The sequence below is a fragment of the Uloborus diversus genome, chromosome 8, assembly GCF_026930045.1.
Source record: "Uloborus diversus isolate 005 chromosome 8, Udiv.v.3.1, whole genome shotgun sequence".
Taxonomy (NCBI): Eukaryota; Metazoa; Arthropoda; class Arachnida; order Araneae; family Uloboridae; genus Uloborus; species Uloborus diversus.
In genome coordinates, this window is record NC_072738.1 from 147134455 (window position 1) to 147149405 (window position 14951).

Below are 14951 nucleotides of genomic sequence, written 5' to 3' on the forward strand. Positions count from 1 at the left end.
CGCCTACACACACACACGAACACCTACACGCACACGCACGTACACAACACTCACTCACACACATGCATACATACACTTACGCACCCACACACATGCGCCTACACAAACACACACGCTCGTGATTGCGAAAAACAGAATTTGAATTCAAGATGCCAAAATTCAAATTACTTTTTTTTTTTTGAGCAAGCACGATTGCTTATTGTTCTCACTTGACCGTTTTTGGCGTTACGGTTCCTTTTTCAGCTTGGACCAGTGCTGCAGCACCACCGTCCACCGGCGGCGGCGCGGCTGGTCCTGACCACTGTCCACCGGAATCCACTTTTGCTGGGCGGTGGCGTCCATGTCCTACACACGCATGCGCATACACACACACACCCACACACACACACACACGAACGCCTACACACACACACACGAACGCCTACACACACACACACGAACGCCTACACACACACACACGAACGCCTACACACACACACGAACACCTACACGCACACGCACGTACACAACACTCACTCACACACATGCATACATACACTTACGCACCCACACACATGCGCCTACACAAACACACACGCTCGTGATTGCGAAAAACATAATTTGAATTCAAGATGCCAAAATTCAAATTACTTTTTTTTTTTGAGCAATCACGATTGCTTATTGTTCTCACTTGACCGTTTTTGGCGTTACGGTTCCTTTTTCAGCTTGGACCAGTGCTGCAGCACCACCGTCCACCGGCGGCGGCGCGGCTGGTCCTGACCACTGTCCACCGGAATCCACTTTTGCTGGGCGGTGGCGTCCATGTCCTACACACACAGACGAACGCCTACACACACACACGAACGCCTACACACACACACACACGAACGCCTACACACACACACGAACACCTACACGCACACGCACGTACACAACACTCACTCACACACATGCATACATACACTTACGCACCCACACACATGCGCCTACACAAACACACACGCTCGTGATTGCGAAAAACATAATTTGAATTCAAGATGCCAAAATTCAAATTACTGTTTTTTTTTTTTTGAGCAATCACGATTGCTTATTGTTCTCACTTGACCGTTTTTGGCGTTACGGTTCCTTTTTCAGCTTGGACCAGTGCTGCAGCACCACCGTCCACCGGCGGCGGCGCGGCTGGTCCTGACCACTGTCCACTTAATCCACTTTTGCTGGGCGGTGGCGTCCATGTCCTACACACACAGACGAACGCCTACACACACACACGAACGCCTACACACACACACACACGAACGCCTACACAGACACACACACGAACGCCTACACACACACACGAACACCTACACGCACACGCACGTACACAACACTCACTCACACACATGCATACATACACTTACGCACCCACACACATGTGCCTACACAAACACACACGCTCGTGATTGCGAAAAACATAATTTGAATTCAAGATGCCAAAATTCAAATTACTTTTTTTTTTTTTGAGCAATCACGATTGCTTATTGTTCTCACTTGACCGTTTTTGGCGTTACGGTTCCTTTTTCAGCTTGGACCAGTGCTGCAGCACCACCGTCCACCGGCGGCGGCGCGGCTGGTCCTGACCACTGTCCACCGGAATCCACTTTTGCTGGGCGGTGGCGTCCATGTCCTACACACGCATGCGCATACACACACACACCCACACACACACACACACGAACGCCTACACACACACACACGAACGCCTACACACACACACGAACGCCTACACACACACGAACGCCTACACACACACACACGAACGCCTACACACACACACACGAACGCCTACACAGACACACACACGAACGCCTACACACACACACGAACACCTACACGCACACGCACGTACACAACACTGACTCACACACATGCATACATACACTTACGCACCCACACACATGCGCCTACACAAACACACACGCTCGTGATTGCGAAAAACATAATTTGAATTCAAGATGCCAAAATTCAAATTACTTTTTTTTTTTGAGCAATCACGATTGTTTATTGTTCTCACTTGACCGTTTTTGGCGTTACGGTTCCTTTTTCAGCTTGGACCAGGGCTGCAGCACCACCGGCGGCGGCGCGGCTGGTCCTGAGCACTGTCCCCCGGAATCCACTTTTGCTGGGCGGTGGCGTCCATGTCCTACACACACGAACGCCTACACACACACACACACACACGAACGCCTACACACACACACACGAACGCCTACACACACACACACACGAACGCCTACACACACACACACGAACCCCTACACACACACACGAACGCCTACACAGACACACACACGAACGCCTACACACACACACACACGAACACCTACACGCACACGCACGTACACAACACTCACTCACACACATGCATACATACACTTACGCACATATATGCGCTTACCACACATATACGCCTACACAAACACACACGCTCGTGATTGCGAAAAACATAATTTGAATTTAAGATGCCAAAAATTCAAATTAATTTTTTTTTTTAATATTTTTTTTTTAAATCCAAGCCTAAACTAATTTTTAATCACTGACCAAGTTTTTTTCCACATGATGACTAATACTTCCATTAAATTCTTATAAATTCAATGCAATAGTAAAATATTATATCTGCAAAACACATGGAGACCTTTAAAGGGAGTGCTTCACCATCACAGGATGAAAATCCGCAAAGGGGTTGTTTCCATCAGTCAAAAGTATTACTTTTAGTCACTGAAGTTGATAGAATGAGCAAGAAAAAAATAACATGGAGCGAGGAAAATTTTTTATTTACAAAACGTTTAACTTTAATTAATCTTTTAAAATGTCCAATTTTTCAAACAAGGTGCGGTCTTTATGACGTCACAAGTGATGAATTTTGGCGCGTATGCCACTGGCGCGCTGAATGCTTACGCTTACTGTCTATCGTTGCCAGTATAGGTGAGTAAAGAAGCGAATTAAATATTCCGCTCTGAGCTAATGGCATCATCAGTGAATGGCATTTCATCATTGTGATGTCATGTGCGGAGCGCAAAAAATGAAATTGAATCTGCGCACGGATTAAAATAATTTTTTTCAAATATTAAATTTCTTCAAATTATTTAAAAAATGGTGAAATCCTCTATGTTTTTAAGCTTGCTCTTTCAGAAAAAAATACTTTTAAAGTTTCGGAAACGATTGAATTCAATAAATTTTACTGAACTAAATATTGCTCTTAAGATATTTGTGATGAAAATCATTTTTGAAGATCAATTTATTGTGTATTTAAGAAAAGATAGATGCGTCAGCAAGTTACAAATAACATAAAAAATGATTCATTCAATTTCTACCTTGAAAAACGGAGATAAAGTAAGAAGGGTTTTGAACAAAATCAGGTGACTAAATGGAAGAAAAAAATATTTCGTCACTAACATGTGGGTGAAAGAAGGGTACGACCGGAGTGCGATACGGAGAAATAAAACAACCACCATTAAAGATATGAGAAAAACGAATTCACAAAATCCTTCAAGAGAGGATGGAACTCTGACGTCATTTCATCCTGCCAATCAGCGCGTGCAATTGAAAAGTATCGTCTGCTCTTAAAACAATTGCCCTCGCATGTAGATTTTCAAACTCGGAGAAGAATTTTGACACTTCACATGTGAACGATTGAGGCGGTATTTTGGTTGTAATGCATGCAGAAAACTTATTTTTTGTTCTTTACTGTTATTAGAAAATTAAAACATTCGTGAAAATATCAAAACACACGTGCATATGTGATGGAATAAAATTTTCGTGGGAACGAAGGTAAGATAGCATATGTTCTCTCTATGAATTAATTTTCATCAACTTTTTATGTTTTTTTTTTCTTTTTCATGTGATGTACTCTATTTTTTAAATATATATTTGTTAAATTATTTTCACAAAGTTTTATTGAATTACTAGCCGCCTGCGGCGACCAGCTGGTCCGCCTTTTTACGCCATTCGCCTTTTTGCGCCAGAGTTGCCGCCTTCGGCGGCTGCTTAGACAATTTAGCGACGGTATTAATCAACGTTTTTCTCTTTTTTCTCAATATTATCATTCGCCTTTTTACACCGATGTTGCCGCCTTCGGCGGCTGCTTAAACAAATTTCGTGGCGGTATCAATCAATCTATATCTATGTATATCATTAGTAGTTTGAATAAAATATTTTCTAGATCTATCTCCAGTTTCGTCGTTTGGAATATTTTTAAAGGAGGGGGTACGACGTACTCTTCATGCAAATTTTGTCGAAAAATAACAAAAAGCACTTCCACTTTTATGTGAAAGCATTGTTTTTTCAAAGTCATGGTGTGTGTGGGGAGGGGGGCACTGACACCCCGTTGAAATTCCTTAAATGACGGACATGCCTCTTTCTTGCTGTCCATCTGCTATATCGAACTCTATATTTGTCTATCTATCAATCTATACGATCTGCGCATATCTACCTCCTGACAGTACAATCTTTTTTTATTTATATAAGTATTAATTCGAAAACAAAAACATTTTTTGTCCACTCAACCTCTATCTGTCTCTGTATCTACCTAACCTAACCGCCAATTCGTAACAGAAACGAAGATCATGCAAAAATCGCGAACTTTATTTATTTAATCAAAATAGCCCTCAAAAATAAAAGCTCTTTGTTCCCCGTAGTGTTCAAAAAGTAGCGCTTGCAAAGAAAAAAAAAGAAAGGTGAAGAGAAGGCAAGCGATTTCAGTTGGATCACGTGATGAGGTAAACTCTGAACTCAGCCGGCAAGCGAACAGCGCGCGTTGTGTTCTGCCATTAAAAAAATTGTTAAAAAAAAACTATTGCGTATTTTTCAAAACTTTTTTCTTCTGAAGAGGGCGGAATGTTTTTACTATTACCAACTAAAATTTTAGAATTGAAGGTTCAATACTTGTCGCAGGATGGGTTTCGAAAAAAACTAAACCCAGAAAAAAATGTAAAATAAAGGTTTTTTCAAAAATCAATAAAAAATACAAAAATTGCTCTATCTTCAAAATTTTTTCAACCATCATATTTAAAACTAAATTTCCTACATTATAGTACAAAAAATATTTGTGTGGTGCGTTTGGTTCAGGGTCTGTGAGGTAAAAAGTACTAAAAAGTGCAAAAAAACGCATAAAACATTAAATAACTTTTTTTCTAATAAAAATATCAAAAATCGAAGCCCGAGGTGCACTTTTTCAGCAAAAACTGCACCTGTATACCAAATTTCATCTTTCTAGGCCTTACCGTTTTCCTGGGATGCGCGCCACAAACACACACACACACACACACACAAACATCTTATTTTATTATATGTATAGAAGATATTTATTATACTGTAGAACTTGATTAGTTTGGACTTTTAAAATTTGAAATTGGCTTCAGTCTGACTTGTTTGCTTTGTCCATAACATTTTGTAGTTATGCTGTTAAAAATAAATTTCAAAATTTTAATTCAATTTTAAAAGTTTATCATTCTTTTTCCTCCTTTTATGAAGGAGTTTTTTTCTCATTGTTCTATCAAACAAAGTTTTGCTATAAATTGCAATCCTTCTTTCTTTTCATAGATTGGACTTTATTTTCGCACTTTCAAGATATTTAAGTTAAGGAAGATAGCTTAAAACACGAAAGATTTTTCAAATTAATTTTTCATTACTAAATATTAGAATTCTAAACTTTAATTGAGAAAATTAAAAGGAAACATATTTATCAATTTATTCTATAGTACAAAATATCAAAGTATAGAAATGAATTACATGAAAGAGTTCATAAAGCTCTATTTTCACGTGCAGAAAAAGTTGTTTTTTCAACAAATGTGTGAATGCTCACTTTGTCTTATTTCGTTGTTTTACTTCATACTACCACCGGCTTCAACCTCACCTTTTTCTTGCAAAGCATTTACATACTATTTAAAAATACTATCCAAATAAAAATCACTAGGAAACTCATTTGACAACTAAGACAGCATGTTTCTATTCAAAGAACTTTCTCAAAATCTTGTAGTTGCAGCTGGTAGTCTGTAGCAAAACACACCAAAAATATGAAATTTGATGCGTAAGGTAATTCAATTTGGTGTGAGTTTTATTCGTCATCATCCCTATTTACTCCAATGTTATAGTTTTTGTTTGTATTTTATCGGCGTAGTATTGTTCTTATGTAGTTTAAAACTTAAGTTTATAGGGTAAGTGCTCCAGTAGTCGGCTAGTCTCCAGTAGTCGGCCACAATGACGTGAAACTGCTTATAAATAGAATATGTACAGCTTAAAATCGGATATGATGCATTCCCACATTCCTTTACCTGTCCCCAATTATCATCCAACAACAGTGAAGTTGTAAGTACATTTTATTAAGTAGTAATGAATCATTTTATTTTAAATGGCGTGCCTATCATCCCAGTTAGCGATTCTGCGTATTTTTTCTTAAGAAGACTCATGATCTTTAAATGTCAAGTACCCTTATTTTTTTCGTTCTGACGTAAACTTGCTTTTACTTATGTTTTAATGGATAGTATACAAGGGCGCCCATATGCAAAATTTTAAGGGGGGGGGGCTCAAAAACTTTCCCCACGGTTTAGCAGAATATTTTCCCCATGGAAACCGATTTCAATACAGATTAGCAGTATTAAAATTTGACATTTTTAATAACTTATTTGTTAATGGCTGAAAAAGTAATTTTTATACATTTTTGCAAAACACTAAAAGCAAGGAAGTTCTCATTTCTAAGGTGGGGGGGGGGCCTGAGCCCCCTTGCCCCATATATGGACGCCCTTGATAGTATAACATTACGTTTCAATTAAAAATTAAATTCCTTTTTCGACTCAATTATTTTTAGAGAGGTGGCCGACCATTGGGTACTGAATTCTTATTCATTTCCATTCCAATAGTCGGTCATGGTAGATTGACCACTGGTTCTATACTGTTTTGTTGATCTACCCAGTAGTCAACTGCGTACCTAATATGGATTTTCTAATATTCATCAAATACTAATTAAAATAAAGTATTTATACAGCGGCAATTTATCTATTTTGAGAAAAAATTCCCTTTCTAACGTTATTTCTTCTAAAGAAAATGTTTAAACTTTCTGTCTAAACTTTTTTTGACAAAATTGGGTTATTTCGTCCTTTTTTTGCCTCCAATGTGTATTTTGACTTAGAATTCTTGAAAACTGGTGTTGTAAATTTAGTCCATCGTTGCGTTTAGAATAAATGTTCTATTACTTAACATGTCATTATCAAATGGTGATTTATCGTCTTTCTTATCAAACCAACTTACGTTTTTGGTTTGATTTTACTAAAGCTTATTATTTCAAATGTTGTTAACACTTTTTATTACTGCTTCCATAACCAAATATTTATTTCCTTGTTTCTTCTCTAGGAAATCAAAATTTATTTCTTGTTTAAAATAAAGCTGACTACGCTTCAAAATTGCATTACGTAGCTACTAATTTCATTTTAGTTTATTCATCGTTTGCTGCTATTTTTGTTGAAGGATGTGTGATTATCTTAATGACACCCCAAATGTCAGAATTGCAATTTACCTACATACAGGCCCGTCATTTGAGTAATCAATGGGGGGGGGGAGGGGGCAATTGACCCCTTTGGATTTTTACAACATAATGCAAATATGCACTTTTGTTTGTATTTTGATGCTTTTTTCCTTTCAAATGAACTGAATTCATACCCTTTGCCCGCCCCCCTCCCCCGCCGAAAAATTTTGAAAATACGGATGAGTCTACATAATTCATCTTAGTACAGTTCGTTCACACCGAAGTACCATTGTTTTTTACGATAAATTTTGCCTTAGACGTAACCTTCATTGGTAATCTTTTAAGTAAAAGGATTTTAACTTTTATTGTTTTGAGGTGAAATTATTTCCAGAACTACAATTTTAAATTTGTGCTCCGTATGTTGAAGTTTCGTTCTAATGAACATAGACTAGTCAAATGTCAATCATATCGATCAATAATTCGCTCTTTATCGGTCATGAATTCTATCAACTCTTTCGTTCCGTCTTAATGTTAACATAAACAGAACACTGAAATCTTATTGTGCCACGGTGGGGGGGGAGGAGGGAGTCCAATTTCCCATGTTTTAAAAGTTTTCAAAATGCCCCCCCCCCCCCAAAAAAAAAAAAAATTCCTGCTGAACTCGGGTCTTAATGACATAGAACAGGGGTTCCCAAACTTTCAGGCTCAACTGTTCAAAGCTTTATTTTCAACAGCTTATTACTAGAACATATGAAATCCAAGATGAAAAGAAGTAAATACAATTTTTTGAGGTAATTTAGGATCCAAGTGAGGTTGGTGTACACATTAGTCACTTTCACAACATTATTGAGAGGGTTGATTTTGTTTTATCTGATATACTCTAACGCCCCCCTCCCCCTCCGCCTTGTTCTCGTGCCCTCCCCCTAACCCCGTAGGTTGAGAACCACTCATATAGAAGATAAATAATAAAAAAGTATTGCATGAAATGCATATTCAAACTGATTGCAGTTTGGAAAAGATAATATAAAGATAAACGTTATGAAGACATCCAGAATGCAAAGTTCTTTCGTAATTACTGGAATAATTAATTTTTTAAGTACACTGCTGTGCTGTTAGTTTCGCATTCAATTTTGTTCGAATTTATTCACTTACACTTCATAAGAATAACAAAAATGAAACGGCCGACTACTGGCTCATGCATGGCCGAACACTGGGTCTCTATGGCCGACTACTGGAGCATTTTCTCGTATTAACAATAGCTTGATTTTTAAAATAAAAATATTTTTTTTCCAGAAACAAGTTAGTGAATCATTATCAGAAAGGTACAGCATATAGGGTTACAATGTTTTTGTTGTTATATTGATAGCTGAAATTTTTAGGTTAACAAAATTCAACAACTGATCTCTTAAATGGCCGTCTACTGGAGCTAATAAGTAGTACCTAGTAACTAATTATTTAACATAAAAAAAGAGAAAGAAAGAAAACAAGAAAGAGTTCCCTTCTTTGGTTTATCCTCAATTTCGCCGACATTTAAAATTTCCTCCCTCCTAAAATATATCAAAAGGTATGATTGAAACTGAAAAACAGAGAAAAAAGAAATTTCGTGTCGGTGAAACTGGAGAGACACCTTTTTTTTTTTAGTTTGGGCTGTAATCATGATGAGTTAGTGATGGCTGTGAATTTACATTAGGGGCCGCTTTGAGGAGGGAGGTGGGTTCGTGGAATAGTGACAATTTGTAACTAAAAGAGAAGGAGGAGGTAACAAGTAGTGTGGCATCACGTATTTTTTATACGGATATGATTATAAAAATAGCGAGATATGTGACAAAGAGGGGAGAGAAGGGCCAAAATAAAGAGAAAAAGTGTGACATCATTATGGATAGCCCCTTATTGAAATGACAGCCTCAAAATACAATCAGTCATTCAATAAAGTCTTCTAATCAAGTTTCGAATTCATTTCGTCTTCGATCCAGTAACGGGACGGACATTTATGGCGCCATCCCATGCAAGCGGTTAAAGTAAAAAAAAAAAGAACGTTGTAAGCGAGAAGTATGGGTTTTAATCCAACACATTTAAAGATTTTTTTTTTAATGTATAAATCACGCACCATCAAACTACACTACTATCGATAGAGCATCAGGAACATATTTAGAAGAAACTATGAAAAAAAGCAGGAAATAAACTATTGACGAATCAGGAAAAGTCGATGCGTGTTCAAATAAAACATGTTTTTTCTCTGAGGTTTTCGGACTCACCGGTTTCGGATTTAAAATATTGTATTGAATAAGGATTCAAATAAAACTTGAAATTTAATGGACGTTGAGTACCTTTAGAAAGCTGTTCTTAGGGGGGGGGGACACTCCCAGCACCCCCATTTCAAAAAGCTTGCTACTCCATGCGTAAGACACCGTGAACAATCTAAACGTATTTGCACACTCTTGAAATCTATTCCCAATGATTTTAGATGTTACAAACCATGGGGAATTTTTTTTAAAAGGAAAAACGCCGCTTGGTTGAAAATAACGAAGGAAAAAAATTATACAAAAATCCACATTCAGATATTACCTCATTTTGAGGTGCTTTTAAACGCTTTTTTTATTATTATTATTTTTTTATTTTTCCCCCCACATCGAGCACGAGTGCCACCCCACAAACCGCTGATATCTGGGATCCTCACGTCCCCCCCCCCCCTCATTAGCTACTTACATCACTCCGCTGTTCCGATCATTGGTATCGACCATTGAGAAGGAATATTTTCGACCTGTGGACGCTTGTTCGCATTTTGACCGGACCTCAACCATGCTACTGTTTTCCTCCCACAAAAAAGTACATTCAGGGCGAGTTGACGAAATCCTTAACAGTACACGCATTTGCCCTCTCTCGTTATTATTATTATTTTTTTCTTTTTTCAATCTCGTTTTTACAAAACTCTGTTTATAATCAATGTGTACTAAATTTTGCAGCTGCCATATTATTAGCGATACCCATTAATTGATCATTCCTGGTGATTTCTCACCTAACCTGTTGTTTATATTTCACGCCGTAAAGATTTCTATTGTATTTGCGATTTGGTCAGACAAGTCGCCTGACCCTTTTGAATTTCTTTGAACAAATCACACTCAAATGATCACACAACTTTGGTTTCTACTCAACTAGAGACCTTCTAATAGTTTTGGGACTCCTGATTGGCCAGTCGACGCAAATGTATCAGCCGTGTTTTTTCCCCATCCAACGCATTGAAAAAATTTCGTTCCGCAGAAGTTCTAAATTCACGTTTAAATGTTTTAAATTCTCTCCCTCTCCTCGAATAATGTATAGAATACATGTTTTATTTCGAAATGAAACAATAATTAGAGCGCTCAAAACAAGCTATACAGAAGACGGATGATGTTTTCACACGGTAGCCAATCAGCAGTCTCCAAATATTTATATGGTCTCTAGCACAGTAAGGTTGTTTATATGCACTGCGGTCGGTGGTGCAGCTGCTGGGATACATCCATGGTTGACGTATCCCTGCTGCATGTCTAGCGCTTTAGACATGTCAGGGAAAATGTTTCAAAAACCATCTGTTCAGGCAGGCTAAGGTCGATAAGCCCATACTGCCTGCGATAAGAAAATACTGCCCATTGTCGCAAGTCATTAAAACCTTAGTTCTCTGTTTTTAATTCATTTATTGTTTTCCTACTTCGAGTTCCAGCCATGGATTCTTGAGTATCTCTTTAATCAAATATCTAAACGAAACAGATATGTTAGTCCTATCATAAAATGAACGGTTAATCAGTTACGATTTTAGAGATACGAACTCGTTATGTACTGCAACGACAAATGATAAAAGTCTCGATTAGATTAGTTAAAAAAAAGTGATTTGGCATAATACGTAAAAATCTGAAACTGAAAGAATGGGGTATGTTTTGCTATGTCATAAAAATGATAGTTTGAACAATGAAATTGATTTTGAAAATGCGTTAATTTCGACTGTCTAACTATACTTAAACTTTAACTTGTACTCTGATGTTATCATGAGAAAAACAAGATTTTGAAGTTATGATCCTAAAATATTGCTAGTGTTTCAAGTTGACTTTATAAGCACCGTTTGGCGATTCATAGTGAGCAGTGTTCAAGATTTTTAAAAAAAAAAAAGCATGAATTTTTCGCTAAAACTTATTGAAATCGCAAAAAAAAAAAAAAAAAAAAAAAAAAAAAAAAAATGCGTGCATAATGTCCTAAAGGCCTTAGAACTGAAAATAATGCTCTAACTGAAGTTTGGTGCATGAAAAAAAACACGAATATTAATCATACTTAAGGTTATTTCTAAACACAATGATTAACATGTCATTCAAAAGGTGGAAAATCATACTTAATTTATATAAACTTTAGCAAATGATCCCATGTTTTTTCTGCAAAAAAAAAAAAAAAAAAAAAAAAAAATTCCTTCGATATAAAACTTGTTTCAATTCCCCTTTACCGTAATTTATATTTAAACATTAAGAATTTCTTAATTTTATTAGCTCTAACTTACTCTGTTCTTTGCATAGAGTAAACAGTAAAGAAATTTAAATAGAGAGTATGACCTATGGTTAAAAGGAGATGAAATCATGGAGAAAAGTCATTAAAGGTGTCCGGGACGCAAAAATCCGTCAAATTTTGCTTTTTTTTTTTTTTTTCTTTTTTGATCATTTAAAAAACTTTTCCGTTTTTTCTGCTTAAAAGGACGTTTTAATTTTGTTTCTATCTTAATTAGAACGAAAGATATAATTATTTTTGTTGCATGCATTTAACTAATGTTATATTTTACTTTAAAACTTTAAACACGTTTTTCTCCATGATGCAATTTTTCCCGATTTTTTGCTTTAGAACACTTATAAGTTAACAGCTGATAAAGGTAAAGTAATGAAATTTGGAGCATATCTTTTTCAAACAGTTTACTTTAATTTTTATTCGGCAAATTTGAAAAAAAAAAAACGTTGACTGCAAAAAATGTGATTAAAAAAGTATCTTTGAAATTTTCGAAATTTTAATTGAATAAATATTTTTTAAATCGCCGAGTAAAAATTAAAGTTTAGTTATTTGTGCATAATTTTTTGAAAAAGATTTGAAAATTGACCAAGAATATTTCGAGATTTAGCGTTTTGAAGCTACCCCATTAAAGAAAAGAAAATAATTTAATTTTAATAAAAAGACTTTTTTTTAATATTTATGTTATAATTTTGCTCGTTAAATAAGATGGTGAATCAGTGCAAATAATTTCAAATTTCTAATTTGTTTAATAAACTTATTTTCAAAATGTGTCCCGGACCCCCTTAAAATCGAGAGGCCCGCTATGCTAAGAAACTGAAGCCAGAAGCGGCACCGATGTATCCCAAGATCCTTAGCTTCTCGATCAAGATCTTGGTATACATTTTGATTTAAAATCTTACATTACCGAATCTAAACATTGCATAATAATAAGAGATTGTCTAGAGACTAATAATATTAGTAGTCTATGAATTTAAATTGGTAGCTAATTTAAACTTAAATATTGTTGCAAGTTTATGAAGTACGTTTTTGAAATTGCATTAAATGCAAACCAATCCTCCAGTTTTTTATTCGGTTCCTTCACGAGATTGGTGATAACCATTTCCGCAAAGTGACCACGTCATGATAACCCTGCCAATCTTCGCACCGACGTATCCCATAACTCCCTTCAAATTGTAGAGAGTCTGTAGATAAAAGGAGATGAAACTGAAACCGGAATAATGGGATACATAGGTGCGGAGATAAGCAGAGTTATGATAACATAATCACTTTGCTAGAAAGGTTATCATCAATCTTGCGAAGGACCGAATAAAGTAACTGGTGAATTGGTTTGCATTTAAATTCACATTTTAATGCAATTAATGCGATTCACACAGATTTTTTCCACTGAAATTTATTCTTTCACCTTAACTCAATAATTTTTGGAAAATCATAACTTCGATAATGTAATCTTAATATATAAAAATGGAGTTTGGTAAATTTGTTCCCTAAGATCTCAGAAACTACCCGACAGATTTGGCTGAAACTTTCACCGTTTGTTCAGTTTGGTACTGGGAAGGTTTATAGACCAGTTCGAAAAAAATCCGATTGATAGTTTTCTTTTTATTCCAATTTTAGTCCCAATTTTCGCATAAATGCCCCAATATGGGGGTGGAAAAAAACGTGCACATATTAACATTATATGTCCATCGAAAGCGCCAATTTTTCTGCTGAAGATAGCATCTGTTCGAAGTTTCTAAGTTGTATAAAAAACGAGTTATGAGCTTTTTTGTTCCCTGTTCGAAGGCTTTCATCAACCCAAGTCATTATTTAATGTGTCATCTCAACTCAAAAGCATTGTTGTATTGTTGAATATTTTTGCGTTTCGTCTGACTTTTTGAGGCTTTTCTCAAGTCAAATCTTAAAGTAACGTTTTTCCACAAGATTGGCTAAAAATAAATGGATTTGGCTGATCATTTTACTTTTAAAACGGAATTTATGTAATTAATGTTTTATTATTATTATTTATGCTGACTGGACACTTGCTCACTATATCCAACCAACCAGCAGAAGTATCGCCAGAATTTTTTCAGAAAGATTTCAGTAGCTGATGCATTTGGCAGTTTTTTCCACTGACGCTGTTTTTGAGCCCAAAGACTACGTAATAATGTTTCTCAGCTTTCACCATATAAACAAAATATCGCCAATCAAAGATACTTTAAAAAAAAGTACTGTGTAAAAATATTCCACAACTAAATTGGCAAATCCATAAACCGCACAAAAACTTCCATTAATTTTTCTTTTTGCGCGATTTCAAACAATCGCCAAATTTTACTACTTATTTTGGAAACATTTCGGATGAAACCGTTTAGCGCCATTTTATTTTGACCAAAAGTATCTCAGCATCTGGCAACAATATTTCTATAATAAAAATTAGTAAGGAGGTGGAGTATTATCGAAAGTGTCTCAAAATGATTCTCGCAAATTTGGTAAGATTTTAAACCGCACTAAGTGCCCACAAAAATTGAAATTTCCCAAAATAACTAAAGCAAGTGTAAAGGGAACACGGGCGGCTACATTTTTTAAAACAGTTCGTACATCAATAGCCATACAAAGAAGATTTTAGATTTAAAAAAAAAGTACTAACAGAGATAAATCTTTCTAAACGTGTAAAGTTTAATTTCATATTGCAGAAATTCTTCAAATTTGTATATGCTTAAATGTCGTGCTTTCGTTTCTAATTGAATACTATTTTGTTCTTTATACTTATTGCTATTTTAGTTTAATAAGTAAGGAAGAAGCTCGATTTTTAATCACGTCAAAAAGGTTTGTTTTAAATTCTTTCGCTTAAAATAGAAAACAAGGGCAAGTAATCATTGTTTCTCATAATTATTACTGACCCAGGCAACGCCGGGTATTTTTGCTAGTGTTTCTATAAATATTTATGGAATAAGATACAATAAGAATTATGATTTTTATT

At 35.8% G+C, this 14951-nt stretch overlaps 1 protein-coding gene across 1 annotated transcript in view; it reads left to right on the forward strand.

Moving 5' to 3' along the window:
• The first annotated feature begins 3624 nt into the window (after positions 1-3624).
• Positions 3625-14951, forward strand: part of LOC129227254 (equilibrative nucleoside transporter 1-like) — a 99144-nt gene continuing 87817 nt past the window's right edge. The window contains exon 1 of the mRNA XM_054861772.1: positions 3625-3789. The gene's annotated coding sequence lies outside the window, so the exon portion shown is untranslated. The remainder of the gene's footprint in view (positions 3790-14951) is intronic.